This window comes from Elephas maximus, chromosome 16, assembly GCF_024166365.1.
Source record: "Elephas maximus indicus isolate mEleMax1 chromosome 16, mEleMax1 primary haplotype, whole genome shotgun sequence".
In the NCBI taxonomy this organism is placed as follows: domain Eukaryota; kingdom Metazoa; phylum Chordata; class Mammalia; order Proboscidea; family Elephantidae; genus Elephas; species Elephas maximus.
Genome location: NC_064834.1, coordinates 26,327,809 through 26,346,686, shown reverse-complemented (window position 1 = coordinate 26,346,686; position 18,878 = coordinate 26,327,809). Strand labels below are relative to the sequence as shown.

General features: G+C 36.9%; 1 protein-coding gene across 2 annotated transcripts in view; it reads left to right on the top strand.

The window, feature by feature from the left end:
- Positions 1-18,878, top strand: part of CABCOCO1 (ciliary associated calcium binding coiled-coil 1) — a 124,096-nt gene that overhangs the window by 26,247 nt on the left and 78,971 nt on the right. The window lies entirely within an intron of this gene.

Sequence of the window (18,878 nt, the reverse complement as noted above, 5' to 3'; positions counted from 1 at the left end):
AGCAGCAGATATACAATAAATGCTCTCTACCTTGAGACATTTTTGAACAGCCTCCACACATGATTGTGTATTTGTAATTATTAGAAATAAATACTGGGTATGAGAATATCTTAAGGAGTCTAAGGATGCCATAAGAAGTGTCCCTATAGGTTCTATATAGGTTCGATGGCACTGGGTTCTGGGTATAGGTTCTATGGAAACCCCGGTGGGGTAGTGGTTAAGAACTATGGCTGCTAACCAAAGGGTCAGCAGTTCGAATCCTCCTGGTGCTCCTTGGAAACTCTGTGGGGCAGTTCTACTCTGTTCTATAGGGTCGCTATGAGTTGGAATCAACTTGACGGCACTGGGTTTGGTTTTTTTGGTTTTTATAGGTTCTGTGGAGCCCTGGTAGTGTAGTGGTTAAGCGATCAGCTACTAACCAAAGGGTCAGCAGTTCAAATCCACCAGCTGCTCCTTGGAAACCCCATGGGGCAGTTCTCTGTCCTATAGGGTCGCTATGAGTCAGAGCTGACTCAAATGCACCTAACAGCAATAACATAGGTTTTATGCACATAAGATCTCCGTTGTTAGCCAGAGCCAATTCAATGGCGACTAACAGCACAGGTTCTTAACTACTTTAAAACCCAAAAAAACCTGTTGATGTCGAGTCAATTCTGACTCATAGTGACCCTATAGGATAGAACAGAACTACTTTAGGAGGCTACATTATCTATAACTATCAGCAGATGTATAATGAATGGCCTCTACCTTGAGACATTTTTGAACAGCGTTGACACATGATTGTGTATTTGTAATTACTAGAAATAAATACTGGGTAGGAGAACATCTTAAGGAGTCTAAAGATGTCATAAAAAGTGCTCCTATAGGTTCTAGGGAGTCCTGGTGGTGAAACGTTGGGCTGCTTGCCAACCAAAAGGTTGGCAGTTCAGATCCACCCACTGCTCCTTGGAAACCCTATGCGGCAGTTCTACTCTGTCCTGTAGGGTCACTATGAGTTGGAACTGACTTAACCGCACCTAACAACAACAGCATAGGTTCTGTGTACATAGGGTCACCGTTAGTCAGAGCCAACTTGACGGCAACTAACAGCATAGGTTCTCAACCACTTTAAAAGCCGTTGCTGTCGAGTCAATTCTGACTCATAGTGACCCTGTAGGACAGAGTAGAACTGCCCCATAGGGTTTCCAAGGAGGGCTTGGTAGATTCAAACTGCCAAACTTTTGGTTAGCAGTCGTGGCTCTTAACCACTACATCACCAGGGCTTCCTTAGGAAGCTACATTACCTTGTTCTTAGGTGCCGTCGAGTCGGTTCCGACTCATAGCGACCCCACACACAACAGAACGAAACACTGCCTGGTCCTGTGCCATCCTTACAATCGTTGTTACGCTTGAGCTCATTGTCACAGCCACTGTGTCAATCCACCTCGTTGAGGGTCTTCCTCTTTTCCGCTGACCCTGCACTTTGCCAAGCATGATGTCCTTCTTCAGGGACTGATCCCTCCTGACTACATGTTCAAAGTACGTAAGACGCAGTCTCGCCATCCTTGCTTCTAAGGAGTATTCTGGTTGTACTTCTTTTAAGACAGATTTGTTTGTTCTTTTGGCAGTCCATGGTATATTCAATATTCTTCACCAACACCACAATTCAAAGGCATCCATTCTTCTTCAGCCTTTCTTATTCATTGTCCAGCTTTCACATGCATATGATGCAATTGAAAATACCACGGCTTGGGTCAGGCGCACCTTAGTCTTCAAGGTGACATCTTTGCTCTTCAACACTTTGAAGAGGTCCTTTGCAGCAGATTTACCCAATGCAATGCGTCTTTTGATTTCTTGACTGCTGCTTCCATGGCTGTTGATTGTGGGTCCAAGTTAAATCAAATCCTTGACAACTTCAATCTTCTCTCTGTTTATCATGATGTTGCTCAATGGTCCAGTTGTGAGGATTTACCTAGACCTATCAGAAACAGGAGTGGCCATGCTCAGAAACAAACAGGTGAGTAAGGGATACTCACGTTATCTTTATAACTTGATAAAGACATTTCCTGATATTAAGAACCAGATGGAATGAGCCAAATCGTTCTTCAAAGTGTTACCATTCTGGAGTTTATGAATTGTTTACATCATAAACACCTCAGTCACAATTACTCACCCTCCATTTGGGTAGTTCTAATGCCAGCCTTTTAAAAGTGAGCTGCAGAAACAAGCAGCCTTTTTTGCTTTCTGTTTTACTTAGATTTTTTCTTTACCATCTCTTTAACCTTATGTGCACTGTAACTTAAATTGGGTGTTACTTGACAAAGTTTCACTGAAAATGTTTTCGTTTCATAATTGTGTTATATAGTGTGCCAGTTTTGCAATAATTAATATTTTGGAATATAACCCTATCTCATCTATTCAACAAAGCTTTGGGGAAATGATAGTGGCTTCAGCAGTGACATAAATAGATATTTAGGGTCATCGAGGAAAAAATTTCAGAAAGAACTCCCTTTCCCTTTGTTAATTGCACAATCATGCCTTTCTTCTACGCTATAAGGATATATTTAGGTGACATTTATGCTTATGGAAAGAGAAAATGGAGAACGCGGACAGGGATTGGCTCCTTTATTTTCCATTGTCTCTTGTATGTTCACCAAGCTAACCAGAGCTATGAAAAATTAATCCTTAAAGAAAGGGTGTTGAGTCTTCAAAAATCAGGCCACTCCTGGAATTTTAGAGGATTAGCCAAAGCCAAAGCAGGTTTTATACTACATTATTTTATGATGTTTCAGAAATGTCTGATAACCTTCTGTACAAACATCTGTTTTCTAATTAGCAACCTTTCATGGAGTAGTCAGGGACCTACCCACTCATATGATTATTCATGCTGACCTCAGTGCCCTGGGGCCACACAAGGGCCACATGGCAACAGCATGAATGTTTTAAATTTAACTTCCTGGCAAGCATTCAAGTTAGATAGCACTGACGAAATTCAGCTTCTTTCTTTCTTTTTTTTTTCCCACATTTAAAAAGCAACTTTATTTTGATATCACGATAAAAAAAATAGAAGGATGTAATTTTTGTTAAATCTAATAAAAATACAGGAAGGAAAGTGTTTAGAAGACATTTTTAGGGTATTAGCATGAAAGAATTCAACAGCAGACTATGACTGTAAGCATAATAGAAGGTAAGAGAAGAAAAATAGTTTTAATGATATTTTACTGTGTTTCCAGTAAAGGTTTACACAGCAGTTTAGTTTCCCATTCAACAATCTCTACACAAATTATTCAGTGACATTGGTTACATTCTTCGCAATGCACGAATTTCCTCATTATTTCTGTTCTGGTTGTTCTGTTCCCATTAGTCTAGTTTCCCTGTCCCCTTACCTTCTCATCCTTGTTTTAAACTATTATTGACTGTTAGGACTCGTATAGATGATTTTTTTGAAGGAGCACAGTATTTATGTATGATATTCTTTATTTTACAAGCCAACCTGTTATTTGGCTAAAAGGTGAGCTCAGGGAGTTTGTTTTGGTTCAAGTTTTAAAGAGTATCTCAGGACAATAGTCTCAGGAAGTCCTCCAGCCTCAGGTGATCCAGTAAGTCTGGATTTTTTTTTTTTTTTTTAATTGTGCTTTAGGTGAAGGTTTACAGAGCAAATTAGTTTCCTGTTCAATAATCTATACAAATTGTTCTGTAACACTTGGTTGCAATCCCTACAAAGTGTCAGCACTCTCCCCATTACCACGCTGAGTTTCCCATTTCCATTTGTCTGGTTTTCCTGCCCCTTCCTGCCTTTTCATCTTTGCTTTTGGGCAAATGTTTCCTTTTTGCTCTAGTATAGTTGATTGTTCTGCAGAGCACTTTGCTCACAGGTGTTATTGTTTATTTTATAGGCCTGCCTATTATTTGGCTGAAAGGCAGTATCAGAAATGGCAAGGTAGAAGAATGTCTAAGGGCCACAGTCTTGGGAGTTTTTCCAGTCTCTGTCCAACCAGTAAATCTGGTCTTTTTTATGAATTTGAATTTTGTTCTACATTTTTTTTTCCCACTCTGTCCGAGACCTTCTGCTGGAATCCTGGTCAGAGTGGTCAGTAGTGGTGCTGGGCATCATCTAGTTCTTCTGATCTCAGGCTACTGGAGGCTGTGGTTCCTGTGGTTCATTAGTCCTTTGGACTAATTATTCCTGAGTCTTTGGTTTCCTTCACTGTTGTTTGCTCCAGACAGAAAGAGACTAATAGTTTTATCTTAGATGGCACTTGCAAGCTTTTAAGACCCCAGGCACTACTCATCAAGGTAGGATGTCAAATGCTGTCTTTATGAACTACGTTATGCTGACTGACCTGGATGTCCCCCAAGACAATGGTCCTTAGCCTTCAAGTCCAGTAACACAGTCCCACAAGATATTTGGTTATGTCTAGGGTGGTTCTGTGACTGTGCCTCCTGTGTACTCTATTATATATGTAAATATACATGCCACACATATAAATATGTATGTAGAAATATCCACAGCCAAACCTATATATGCACTCCCATACACCCTCCCACACCTATTCAGCATACATATCTACGTATCTATCCACTCATAAATTATTGTTTATTACTGTTTTTGTAGGATTGAAGTCTGGATTTTTTAAGAAATTGAGGTTCTGTTCCATATTTTTCTCCCATTCTATTGGAACCCACTAGTTGTGACCCCGATCAGAACAGTTGGTAGTGGTAGCTGGGCACCATCCAGTTCTTCCAGTTTCATGGTAGATAAGGCCATGATGTGTGTAGACTATTAGTTCTGTAAACCAGTTTCTTCTTTGATTCTTTGGTTTCCTTCTTTCTCTTTTGTTCCAGAAGAAAACTCAGTTTGTTTCTTGTGGATAGGAGATTAACTCAAAAGACATAAACCCCTGCAAGAGTAATTGATAAAATATTAGTTTGCACTGGGCAAATCTGCAAAAAACCTCTTTAAAGTGTTAAAAAGCAAAGGTGCCACTTTGAGGACTAAGGTGTGCCTGACCCAAGCCTGACACCTATCTCATATGCCTGCAAAAGCTGGACAATAAATAAGGAAGGCTGAAGAACTGATGCCTTTGAACTATGGTATTGGCAAAGAATATTGAATATACCATGGACTGCCAAAAGAATGAACAAATCTGTCTTGGAGGAAGTACAACCAGAATGCTTATTAGAAGCAAGGATGGCGAGACTATGTCTCACATACTTTGGACATGTTATCAGGACAGACCAGCCCCTGGAGAAGGACATCATACTTGGTAAAGTAGAGGGTCAACAAAAAAGAGGAAGACCCTCAATGAGATGGATTGACACAGTGGCTGCAACAATGGGCTCAAAGATAGTGATGATTATGAGGATGGCGTAGGACTGGGCAGTATTTTGTTCTGTTGTACACAGGGTTGCTATGAATCAGAACCAACTTGATGGCACCTAACAACAAATTATTAATAGAGAACAGAAATATTTAATGCTTTTCCAAGAATGTACAATGACAAGCAACAACTCATGTTCTGAGGGAGTTCACTGTCTAGAGAGAAGAGAGAGATGAATAAAGAATTGCAATATAGGGCTAAAAATGTTATGATCCTATTGGAACAAATGTTGTTGTTGTTAGGTGCCCTCGAGTTGGTTCTGATTCACAGTGACCCTATGTATGACAGAAAGAAACACTGCCCAGTCCTGAGCCACTCTCACAATCGTTGTCATACTTGAGTTCATTGTTGCAGCCACTGTGTCAATCCATCTTGATGAGGGTCTTCCTCTTTTTTGCCGACCCTCTATTGTACCAAGCATGATGTCCTTCTCCAGGGACTGGTCCCTCCTGATAATGTGTCCAAAGTATGTGGGACATAGTCTTGCCATCTTTGCTTCTAAGGAGCATTCTGGCTGTATTTCTTCCAAGACAGATTTCTTCATTCTTTTGGCAGTCCATGGTATATTCAATATTCTTTGCCAACATCATAATTAAAAGATGTCAATTCTTTTTGAGTCTTCCTTATTCGTTGTCCAGTTTTTGCATGCGTATGAGGCAATTGAAAACACCATGCATGGGTCAGGAGCACATTAGTCTTTAAAGTGACATCTTTGCTTCTTAACACTTTAAAAAGAGGCTTTTATAGAAGATTTGCCCAATGCAATGGGTCATTTGATTTCTCGACTGCTGCTAGCATGGGTGTTGACTGTGGATCCAAGTAAAATGAAATCCTTGACAACTTCAATATTTTCTCTGTTTATCGTGATGTTGCTTATGGACCAGTTGTGAGGATTTTTGTTTCCTTATGTTGAGGTGTAATCCGTGCTGAAGGCTGTAGTCTTTGATCTTCATCAACAAGTGCTTCAAATTATTGTCACTTTCAGCAAGCGAAGCTCTGTATCATCTGCATATTGCAGGTCTTCCTCCAGTCCTGATACTGCTCTCTTCTTTATATAGACCAGCTTCTCAGATTATTTGCTCAACATACAGATTGAATAGGTATGGTGAAAGGATATAATCCTGATGTACACCTTTCCTAATTTTTAACCATGCAGTGTCCTCTTGTTCTGGTCGAACCACTGCCTCTCCATCTATGCACAGGCTCCTCATAAGCACAACTAAGTGTTCTGGAATTCCCATTCTTCCCAGTGTTATCTATGATTTCTTATGTCCAAATGCCTTTGCGCAGTCAATAAAATACAGGTAAACATCTTTCTGGTATTCTCTGCTTTCAGACAAGATCTATCTCACATCAACGATGCTATCCTTTATTCCACATCCTCTTCTGAATCTGGCTTGAACTTCTGGCAGTTCCCTATCAATGTACCGCTGCAACTGCTTTTGAATGCTCTTCAGCAAAATTTTACTTGTCTTTGATGTTAATGATATTCTTCCATAATTTCCACATTCTGTTGGATCACCTTTCTTTGGAATGGGCACAGATGTAGATCTCTTCCAGTTGGCTGGCCAGGTAGCTATCTTTCAAATTTCTTGGCGTAGATGAGTGAGCACTTCCAGCACTGCATCCTTTTCTTGGAACATCTCAACTGGTATTGCATCAATTCCTGGGGCTTTGTTTTTCACCAGCGCCTTCAGTGCAGCTTGGACTTCTTCCTTCAGTACCATCAGTTCTTGAGCCTATGCTACCTCATGAAATGTTTAAACATCCATCAATTCTTCTTGGTATGGTGACTCTATGTACTCTTTCCATCTTCTTTTTATGCTTCCTGCATCATTTACCATGATGTTGCTTATTGGTCCACTTGTGGGGATTTTTGTTTTCTTTATGTTGAGGTATAATTCATGCTGAAGGCTGTAATCTTTGATCTTCATCAGTATTGCAACTTGAGGCCTGAATTTTTTCTTCAGTTCTACCAACTTGAGAAATGCTGAGGTGTTCTTCCCTTTTGGTTTTCTAATTCCAGGTCCTTACACATTTCATTATAATACTTTTCTTGGTCTTAAACTGCCCTTTGAAATATTCTGTTTGGCTCTTTTTCTTCATCATTTCTTCCTTTCACTTTAGCTAGTCTGTGTTCAAGGCAAGTTTCAGAGTCTCTTCTGACATCTGTTTTGGTCTTCTTTCCTGTCTTTTTAATGACCTCTTGGTTTCTTCATGTATGATGTCCTTAATGTCATTCCATAACTCATCTGGTCTTCGGTCATTAGTGTTCAGTGTGTGAAATCTATTCTTGAGATGGTCTCAAAATCCATGCAGAATATGCTCAAGGTTGTACTTTGGCTCTTGTGGACTTGTTCTAATTTTCTTCAGCTTCAACTTGAACTTTCATATAAGCAATTGATGGTCTGTTCCACAATCAGTCCCTGACTTTGTTTTGACTGATGATATTGAGGTTCTCCACCGTCTTTTTCCACAGATATAGTCGATTTGATCCCTGTATATTTTGTCTGGCAAGATCCACATGTATAGTTGCCATTTATATTATTGAAAAAGAGTATTTGCAATGAAGAAGTGATTGGTCTTGCAAAATTCTGTTATATGATCTCTAGCATCATTTCTATCATCAAGGCCATTTTTTTCCAACTATTTTCTTCTTTGTTTCCAACTTTTGCATTCCAGTCACCAGTAATTGTCAATGCATCTTAATTGCATGTTTCATCAATTTCAGACTGTGGAAGTTGGTAAAAAAAATTTAAATTTCTTCATCTTTGGCATTAGTGGTTGGTGTGTAAATTTGAATAATAATTGTATTAACTGGTCATCTTTGAGTGTTGTACTTCAGGGTAGATCTTGAAATGTCCTTTTTGACGATGAATGCAATGCCATTCTTATTCAATTTGTCATTCCCAGCATAGAAGACCATATGATTGTCCAATTCAAAATGGCCAGTACCAGCCCATGTCAGCTCACTAATTCCTAGGGTATCAATGTTTATGCATTCCATTTCATTTTTGACAACTTCCAGTTTTCCTAGATTCACACTTTGTACATTCCATGTTCCTATTATTAATGGATGTTTTTAGCCACATCCACAAATAAGGATTCCAAAAGCTTGACTCAATCGACGTTGTTGAGGTTGACTCTACTTTGAGGCGGTAGCTCTTTCCCAGTCGTATTTTGAGTGCCTTACAACTGGAGGGGCTCATCTTCTGGCACTATATCAACCAATGTTCTGCTGCTATTCATAAGGTTTTCACTGGCTAATGTTTTCAGAAATAGACCGCCTGTTCCTTCTTCCTAGTCTGTCTTAGTCTGGAAGCTCAGGTGAAATGTGTTCATCAAAAGAAACATCTAACCTGTAGACTTAGGGCTCTTAGGAGTCTTCCTAAAACAGGTGGCATCTATGAAGAAACTTAAAGATTGTAATAAGCTAGCCAGGTAAAGTGACATAAAAGTAGACATATCCTCGTAGAGAGGAAAGTTTGCCTGGAGGAAAAAGGACCATGAATTAGTTCAGGAGATGCAAGTAGCTCAGAGTATTATTCATAATTCTTTTGAGTACAAATGACAGAAATTCAATTCAAAATATTTTTGGCAAAAAAAAAAAAATAGGGGACCACTTAGTGACTAATTGGTAACACGGGTGATCTGGACTAAAATCAACTGGATGTAGGTAGCCAAGCACTGATATTAAGTGTGTATGTATGTGTGAGTGTGTCTATGCATGCATGGATCTCGAGTTTTTATTGTTCCTACCTATCCATTGTCACTGAGTTGACTCTGACTCATACTGACACTGTAGAACAGAGTAGAACTGCCCCTATATAGGGTTTCCAAGGCTACAAATCTTTACAGAAAGCTAACTACCACATCTTTCTCCTGTGGAGCAGCTGGTGGGTTCACACTGCCAACCTTTTGGTTAGCAGCAGTTAGTGCCTAACCACTAAGCCACCAGGGCTCCTTTATCTCTCCTAAATCAAAAACAAACCCATTGCCATCAACTCAATTTCCACTCATAGCGACCCTATAGGCAGAGTAGAAGTGCTCCATAGGGTTTCCAATGCTATATATCGTTACAGAAGCCAACTACCACATCTTTCATTTGCAGAGTGGCTAGTGTGTTTGAACCACTGACCTTTTGGTTAGCAGCCTAGCACTTAACCATTGTACCACCAGGGCTCCTTTATTTCTCCTAGTTCCCTTTCATTTATTTTCTCTGATTCTCTCAATACTGGACTCATTCTCTACTCTTGTGGACAGGCTTCCTCCAACTGGTGGAGGTGTAACACAGGCAGCTCCAGTCCAGCAACTCCAAGAGAAAGAGAGACTCTTCTCAATATGAACATTATTGATGTTTGTGTGATATGTGCACTCATGATTAATCACTGTAGCCAGAGAATGGGGTAATTTCATTAAAAGACCCAAGCAGGCCATACTGAATGGATGATGGAGGATAAGTAGGTCCCCAAAAGAAAGAGCTTTTACAGGAAGGGAAGAGTGATTAGATCAAAACAGTAGACTGAGCACATATATAACTTCCCTTCCATCCAGGACCCCGTGAGAGATAAAAAAATTCATAATATAGAAGACAAGAAAAATTGCTAAGAATAAGAAATTTTATGACTCTAAAATTATAGAGTATAGATTAGCTGAAACCATTGCCCCAAATACACAAAGAAGATGCTACAAAGTTCATGAAGTTTCCTCGAGTATCCTCAGTTGATACAGAAATGGAAGAAGCATAAGGGGAGGGGGAGTAAGTAACTAGGAGACTGCTTTCAAAGAAACTGCATTATTCAATCCCTTCACTTTCCACTGCTTGTGCTGAACACTGGGACTCTACAGCATTTGCTTCAAAGCTAAAGAAACTGGTGTGGATATTGACACCAAAGAGGAAGTTAGTTCCTAAGTGGCTGCTGACCTTTAGGAGAGTCTGAATATAAGCTACGGGCACACCTAGTCAGCATCTCCTCTCCTACAGTCTCTAAAACAAAAAAACAAACATGTGAGTCAATTCTAACTCACAACGACAGAGCAAAACTGCCCCATAGAGTTTCCAAGGAGTGGCTGATGGATTTGAACTGCCAACCTTTTGGTTAGCAACGAAGCTCTTAGCCACTGTGCCACCAGGACTCCTAAGTTTTTAGAGGCAAACAAAAGAAGCATCCCTAGACAAGTAACAGGGATAACTAGAATGGAAATATTAGCTGGCAACCCCAAATCACCAACAGTTGAGAAAAATAAAATAGAGGGGGCACAAAGCTCTACAAAAAAAAAAAAAAAAACAGCAGCTGAAGAACAGAGTTGATAGAGCAAATGTAAGAAGATGTTAAGTCTGATTAATATTCTCAGGAGAATTTGAAAGCTTATTGTATTCTTGAAAAATGAACAAATAGCTTGGTAATTTAAAATAATATTTGAAAACTTCACAAAATATCAGGTATAATTTTGTATTAATAGATTTGAAAATCTAGACAAAATGGTACTCAGGGAACTTAAATTACCAGTATTTATTCTAGAGGATCTTAATAGAATGATAACAATTTAAGATATTGAAAAATTCACACTTGAACATGAGACCAGGCCTAGAAGGGTTTTACAGGTCAGTTTTACCAGAATTTCTAGAAGTAGATAATAATTCCCTTTTATATAAATTATTACAGACTGTAGAAAGAGATGAAAAGTGTTCACCTTATTCTTTGAAGTTATTATAACCCTGAGAAAGCTTTTAAGTCATTCTATGGATTGATAATAAATTATAACCAAAACTGGAAAAGAATAACACAGTTATAGGCCAATCTTAGTTATGAAAATAGATAAAATAATCTCAAATAAAATATTAGGGAGTGAAATAAAACAGTGGATTGGATGTTTAAATAGGGTTCATTCCAGATATGGAAGGGTGATTTAACACTGGGACATATATTAACATATTTCAGTACATAATCAAATTAAGGGGGAAAAAATCTAGTGTTCAAATTCCTCTGATTGTCTCATAAGTGCTTTGCATTTGTCAGTTTGTATGTCTATCTGTTTGTTTGAAGTAGGGTTCAAATAACATAGCTACATTGCAATTAGCCTTTCAAGTCTTTTTTAATCTATAGATTCATCCTTTGTGTTTTTAAAAATTCTTTGCAATTTATTTGTTGAAGAAACCAGGTCTTTTATTCTATAGAATTTCCTGCAGTCTGGTTTGTTAATTGCATATCTGTGCTGTCCTTTAATATGTACCTCTGTCTTCAATATTTCTAGTAAAGGAGTCAGTGTTTGAAGACTGGCCAGATTTTAGTTCAAATGTTTAGCAAGAATAATTCGTAGATGGTTTTGTATAATTTTATTAGGAGGCACATAATGTCTGATTATCTCTCTTTCTGAAATGTTAGCAGCCACTGATCATCATTGCCTAGATCTATTGTTTCATTAAGGTAAGGAAAAAAAAAAGGTCATAATCTATTTTATCATTCATTTATGGGCTGTATACCTCTATGCATAGAAACTTTCACTCTTCTGTTATTTGATTAAACTGAGGGACGGTTCATTTTAAAAAGACTACTCTATGGGGCAGCTCTACTCTGTGTTATAGGGTCACTATGAGTGAGGATTGACTCAAATGCAACAGTTTTGGGTTTTTTGCTTTTTTTTCCTGAAAGATTTAGGTTATTAGTCAAGTGCAAACCGTTTGTACCACTCAAGAGCCTTATACCTAGACATATCATTTCTAAAAGCCAAAGATGAAGAAAATCTTAAAATTAGCTGTAGAAAAAAGACATATTTCCATTAATGACATAGCAATAATACTGACAACTGACTTCTCAACAGAAACAATGAGAGCCAGAAGACAATTAAATAACGGAGAATTGTTCTTTAAAAAAAAAAAAAACTGCCAATCTAGAATTCTATACCAAGGAAAAATATCCTTTAAGAATAAAAATTTTAATAGAGGTATTTTAAGACAAACAAAAAGTAAGAGAATGCATTTCAAACAGAAACTTGGGTATACTCCAACCATAAGGAAAATTATTCCAAATGAAAAGTCAGCAAAATAGGATGGAATAAAAAGTAACTGAAATGGTTTAGATAGATGATTGATTGATAGATAGATAGATAGATACATAGATACATAGATGATAGATATTGAGTGCATAACAATAATGTGAGGCTTAAAACCGTAGAGAATTAAAATATATAATGACTATGGCATATAAGTTGAGAATGAGCTAAATAGGTTAAAATGTCCTAAGGTTTTGTCATTGTCTGAGGAAAGTAAAATTACTAATTTATAAACATTTACTAAGTCAAGGACACATCTAGTAATCTTTAGAATAACCATTAAATAAATAATAACTGCTAAGCTAATGGGGGAAAAAAAAGAATAATAAAATCAGATGGTTTAAAGTGCTAAATCTAAAATGCAAAACTATAAAAGCATAAGGAAAATATAGAGGTAAATATTCTTAATTGTGGCATTACATTTAGTTGTGGGATTGGCTACCTAAAAATTAAAACAAGGGTTTGATGAAAAATGCCAGGAACAAAGTTAAAAAACAAAGTAACATGTTCAGAAAACATTTGCAAATGAACATATGTTGTTGTTGGGTGCAACTGAGTCAAATCTGACTCACAGCAGCCCAGCGTGACAGAGCGGAATTGCCCCATAGAGTTTACTTGGCTGGAATCTTTACGGAAGCAGATTGCCCAGTGTTTCTCTTCTGGAGCAGCTGGGTTGGTTTGAACTGCCCACCTTTTGGTTAGCAGCTGCAAGCTTGACCCTTTGTGCCACCAGGGCTCCCTAAATTAACATATAAAGGTCAAAAAAAATTGTACACAAATAGTTCCTACAAATAAAAGAAAAAAAAAAGACAGCATAAACATGGGTAAAGTATATGAACAGGCAATATATATTACAGATAAATAGATATAAAGATTTTCAGCCTGAATAGTCATCAAGAAACTGAAAAAAAAAAAAAGATTTTTTCAGCTATAAGATTGGCTAATAGTAGAAAGGTTGCTTAATATCAGATATTAATGAGGATTCAAGAAAACATGACTCTATATACAATTTGTGAAGCCACTTTGGAGAGCAGATTGGCAAAACCTACAACATTTTTGAAAGTGAGTATCTTTTGTCCCCAAAATTTTAATTCTAAGAATCTTCCCTGTGGAAATACTCTTATTTTATAAAACTATTTGAAGATGTATATTTATCAAAGCATGGTTTATAATAGCTAAAAGTTGCAGAAGATCAATTAGAAAGACCATTGTTAAATAAAACGAAATGGAAACTATCCAGCCTTTTGAAGGAATGCAGTAGATCCATATGTATCATTAAGATCTCTAAAACATATTCTTAATGAAAAAAGATGTGTAGAACAATATTAATAATGTCCCCATTTATTTATTTTTAAATGCAGATAAATATGAAAATATATAGACATGTACATGTTTATGTGAGTAGTAAGAAAACTAAAAAGATTCATTGTTGTTGTTGTTGTTGGGTGCCGTCAAGTTGATTTTGACTCATAGCGACCCCATGTGACAGAGTAGAACTGCCCCAAGGGGTTTTCTAGGCTGTAATCCCTTCAGAAGCTGATTACCACATCTGCCTCCCATGCAGCTGCTGAGTGGGCTCGAACCGCCATCCTTTCAGTTAGCAGCCCAGTCCTTAACCATTTTGCCACCAGGGCTCCTTAGAAAGATTTACAGTAACCATTAATGTGGTTCACCTTTGGGCAGTGGAGTGAGAGTAGGAGTTAGGATGTAAAGAGAGACATTTTATTCCATATATTTCATATTTATGGTAATATTTTAGTACTTAATTTATAAAATATGCCTCAATACTTCTTTGGAATGAACTATGGAAAGATGGTATTATTACACAAGTAAAAAATAAAAATGTGAATTTTTTTATTTATTACTTATGTAATACCATCTTTCCCTAGTTCATTCCAAAGAAGCATTGAGGCATATTTTGTAATTAAATGCAGGCATGTATGCTTACATTCTAACATTTTGACAGATATACAGAAAAACATCACCTGGGTTTTTACAAGATGAAAGGCAAAAGAGGTAAAATCTCAATCTATAAAGTTAAGTACTTTACAAGTGTTGCTATCTTATTTAAATTTTATGTATAAACTAAGTTTAGCTGAAAAGTCTCTTATAGTGTAAAAATTTGGGGTTCTGCTCTAACATCCCAAATTTTCCCCAAGAAAATACACATAAAAATCATGCATATAAGCAGTTTAATTTCACCAAAGTAACAACACATCAAATCTTGAATCATTTGTACTTTCAAAGGTTGTATCATATATACATATTTAAATACACACACATACATAATTGCATTTGGATGTTAAAAATCTCCTAAGATTAAGCCTGCTTTAATAATTACCCTAATTAAAAGAATGTGATCAGTAGGTATAGTTTTATTTTTACTTGTTTAAGCCAGCACACTTAATATGCTTCAGAATTTTAATTCCTAACATGAACATTTTCACACAGGCTCCCACTGCACAACTCCAGGGGGCACCGTTGACATCATAGCCTGTGTGATTAATGGAGTTGTGCATTGCACAGCCTGGGCAGCCATTTGTGGAGGCCCTGCTTTCTCAAGTGGTAACACAGCAGGATCTCATTATTATACATGTGATATACTTAGAAAGGTATTTAAAGAGAATGATAAATATACCTAAGTTGTTACCTTGTCTAGAGTCATATTTTGGCAGCCTTTCATAACCCAAAATAATACCACTTAAGGTTAGCAAATATAGAAAATTCAGAACTCTCTAAAATCTGTGAAATTCAACTGTATATAATTTAATGTTCTGAGCACTTATTCCTACAGCTAAAATAAAATAAAGAAAACACATTTTTTCTTCCATATTTCAAAACCCACACAGATTATGGGTGTTAATGATACTGTATTTAAAAGTTGTTAGCTAATATTTTTGGGGAAAATAAACCAGATAGAAACATAAATTTTATTTTCTTTTTTTAAACTTTAAAGTTATAGTGGCTTGAATAAACAGAATATGAGACTTACGTCAACACTAACCCTTTTAAGGAAAAAAAAGCAGTAAAAACAACATTGCGTGTCTGCACATATTTTGGAAGGGAAGAAGGCAATTGAAGCGTGGCTGTAAAGGTATCTCTTTTCTCTTCGGTTTACCCTTGAGATGTACCTATGAAAATAATCTGAACTTATCCAGAAGATCGTTTTAATCTTGAAAAAGGCCCTTTTTTCTTGTTGGATGATCCTATTAGCAAACTGCTATAAGGGAAAACCATACAGGGCATAATTTGTAGTTTGACCTGCTCACATTGGGAGTTGCTGAAGAAAATCAATCAGAAATTGCTGTGTTAAAATAACTCTATCTGCTCTACCTGGCATGTGTGACTAACTGACTTTAGAATCTATCATTTAAAGAAAATGGTGGACTCTGGGGTATACAATTTATCAAATTTCACTCTAGTCCTCTTTCTCCAAAGCACAGAAAAATAATCATCCCTCCCTAAATATAAATCTTTTAAGAGAAATTTAGGGAACCTGTCTCCAGTAAAATAATTGATAAATGGCAAGAGCATAATTTAAAGATGCTTTCTATTACAGACCACATGGCACCTAAACTCTTGAGCCTGTCACTCAAGTCTTTCCATCAGCTGGCCCACTAGAATCAATGTCACCTCCTTTGTGACCAGTTCGCTGATTGAGCTAGGTTGGTCTTTTCATAATCACAGGTTTCCTACTCATTTCTGCCTTGAAGTATGAAGCTCCTCCTACTGAATGAAGTGTTCTCCAACCTTTTTTATTGCCACCCCAAACCTATTTCCCTCACAGCTCAATTTGAGAGACACTTCTCTTAAGAAGGAAACCCTGGTGGCATAGTGGTTAAGTGCTACGGCTGCTAACCAAAGGGTCAGCAGTTAGTATCCGCCAGGTGCTCCTTGGAAACTCTATGGGGCAGTTCTACTCTGTCCTATAGGGTTGCTATGGTTGGAATCGACTCGACAGCACTGGGTTTGGTTTTTTTTTTTTTTGGTTTCTCTTAAGGAAGGAAGGAGGAAGGGTAAAATTAAAAAAAAAAAAACTATCTTCTCTAATAATCACATTTTACTTTTATTTCCTCAGCATTAAATGCACTGTGAGAGAATACTATCATCATTCATTCTCTGACTTCTAATTAGATAACTACATCTGATGAAATTAATGATATAATTTCATTAGATCAGGGAAGCTGACTTATTGTTTCTCTCGTTTTTTTTTTTAGTGTAGGAACTGTGTACATTCTCATAGTGCTCAAAGTTGTTTACCAAATCAATCAATGTAAAAGAATAAAAGTTTTATTTTGTTGACTAGTTCCAAAGCATTATATTTGCGGAGGTGTTTTTTTTTTTTTTTCTTTTTTCGGTGTATACCCCAAAATCCCTACATCAGCCTTTTAAAATAACAATCATTAAGCCCAATGACATTCAGTCCAATACCATTAAAACCTGGTATTAAAAGAAATTATGTTTACATGAGTCATTTTTTAATATGGAGCACCTGCTTTATGTGGGCCATCTAGGGAATGTCTAATTGTAGCGCATTATAAGTTGAGACTCTAAAAATGACAACAGAGACCACTGATATTTTGTACTACATCAAAATTTAAAACTGCTATTTTGGGAGAAGGGGACTCTGTAAAGAAATTTAAAAATCAAACAAACTCTAAAAATAAAATTTACAGTGTAAATGCTGGGAAAGGTATAATAGTCTTAATATTTCATATAATAATTTCTAACAAATCAATAAGAAAATGGTGATCACTCTAACAGAAAAAACCACTAAACATATTTACAAGAGAAGTTATATAAGCAGACAGTAAACTTATGTAAAGATTAGTTTAATGAACATTAAATTAAAATAATCAGGTTTTCAAAAATTGAAATGATAAGATACTGTCTTGTGATTGTATAATAAACTGTGCACTCTCACATACTGTTGGTAGGAGTATAAATTGGTAAACTTTCCAAAGAGCGGTTTGGCAAGATACATCAAGATGTTAAAAGTGTTTCCTTTTGAGCCAACAACTGTACTTCCGTGAGTTTCTCCCAAGGAGATAATTAGACAACAGGCAGAAATGTGGGTGCATATATTTGTTTATAATAGAAAACAAAACAAAACTATGAACTATCTAAATGTCTGTTGCTCGGAGGAAATTTACAAAATTCCTGGCTCCTCTATCTAATGTAATTCTATCATCATGAAGAGTAGATACGTAGTGCTGTACTTATGATGGAATATTATTCACTATATATTAGTTCCGTAGAAAAAGCAGGATACTAAGTGTGTATATTGTGATTGTAATTTGATGGGTTACTTTTAAATCCATATCTATGTATATATACATGATAACAAAAAGACAGAAACAAACTAAGTGCCCATCAGCAGAGGAATGGAAAAACAAACAATGGTGCATACACACAATGGAATACTACACAATGAAAAAGAACAACGATGAATCTGTGAAACATCTTACACCATGGGTAAATCTGGAGGGCATTATGCTGAGTGAAATAAGTCAATCACAAAAGGACAGATACTGTATGAGACCACTATTATAAAAACTCATGAAAAGGTTACACACAGAAAGAAACAATCTTTGATGGTTACGAGGAGGGGGAGGAGTAGGGAGGAAAACACACTAACTAGACAATAGACAAGTGGTAGCTTTGGTGATGGGTAAGACGGTACATAATACTGGGGAAGTCAGCACAACTCATTCAAGTTTTAGGGATAATTTTTTGATTTTGGCCCTTCTTTTTGGGTGTGTGCATTTACTGGTATAATTTGACCTCTGAGCACTGCTTTCGCTGTGTCCCAAAGGTTCTGATAGGAGGTGTTTTCTTTCTCACTGGATTCTGTGAATTTCTTTATTCCATCCTTAATGTCTTCTATAATCCAGCCTTTTTTGAGCAGGGTATTGTTCAGTTTCCGAGTGTTTGATTTCTTTTCCCTGCTTTTCCTGTTATTGATTTCCACTTTTATGGCCTTATGTAATATTTCAATGTTTTGGATTCTGCTAAGGCTTGCTTTATGACCTAATATGTGGACTATTCTAGAGAATGTTCCACGTGCACTAGAAAAGAAAGTATACTTGGTTGCTGTTGGGTGTTCTGTATATGTCTGTGAGGGCAAGTTGGGTGGTCTGTATATGTCTATGGGGTCAAGTTGGTTGATCGTGGCATGTAGATCTTCCGTGTCTTTATTGAGCTGCTTTCTGGATGTCCTGTCCTTCATGGAAAGTGGAGTGTTGAAGTCTCCTACTATTATTGTGGAGTTGTCTATCTCACTTTTCAATGCTAATAGAGTTTGTTTTATGTATCTTGCAGCCAAGTCATTGGGTGCATAAATATTTAATATGGTTGTATCTTCTTGGTATATTGTCCCTTTTATCATTATACAGTGCCCTTCCTTATCCTTTCTGATGGATTTAACTTTAAAGTCTATTTTGTCAGAAGTTAATATTGCCACCC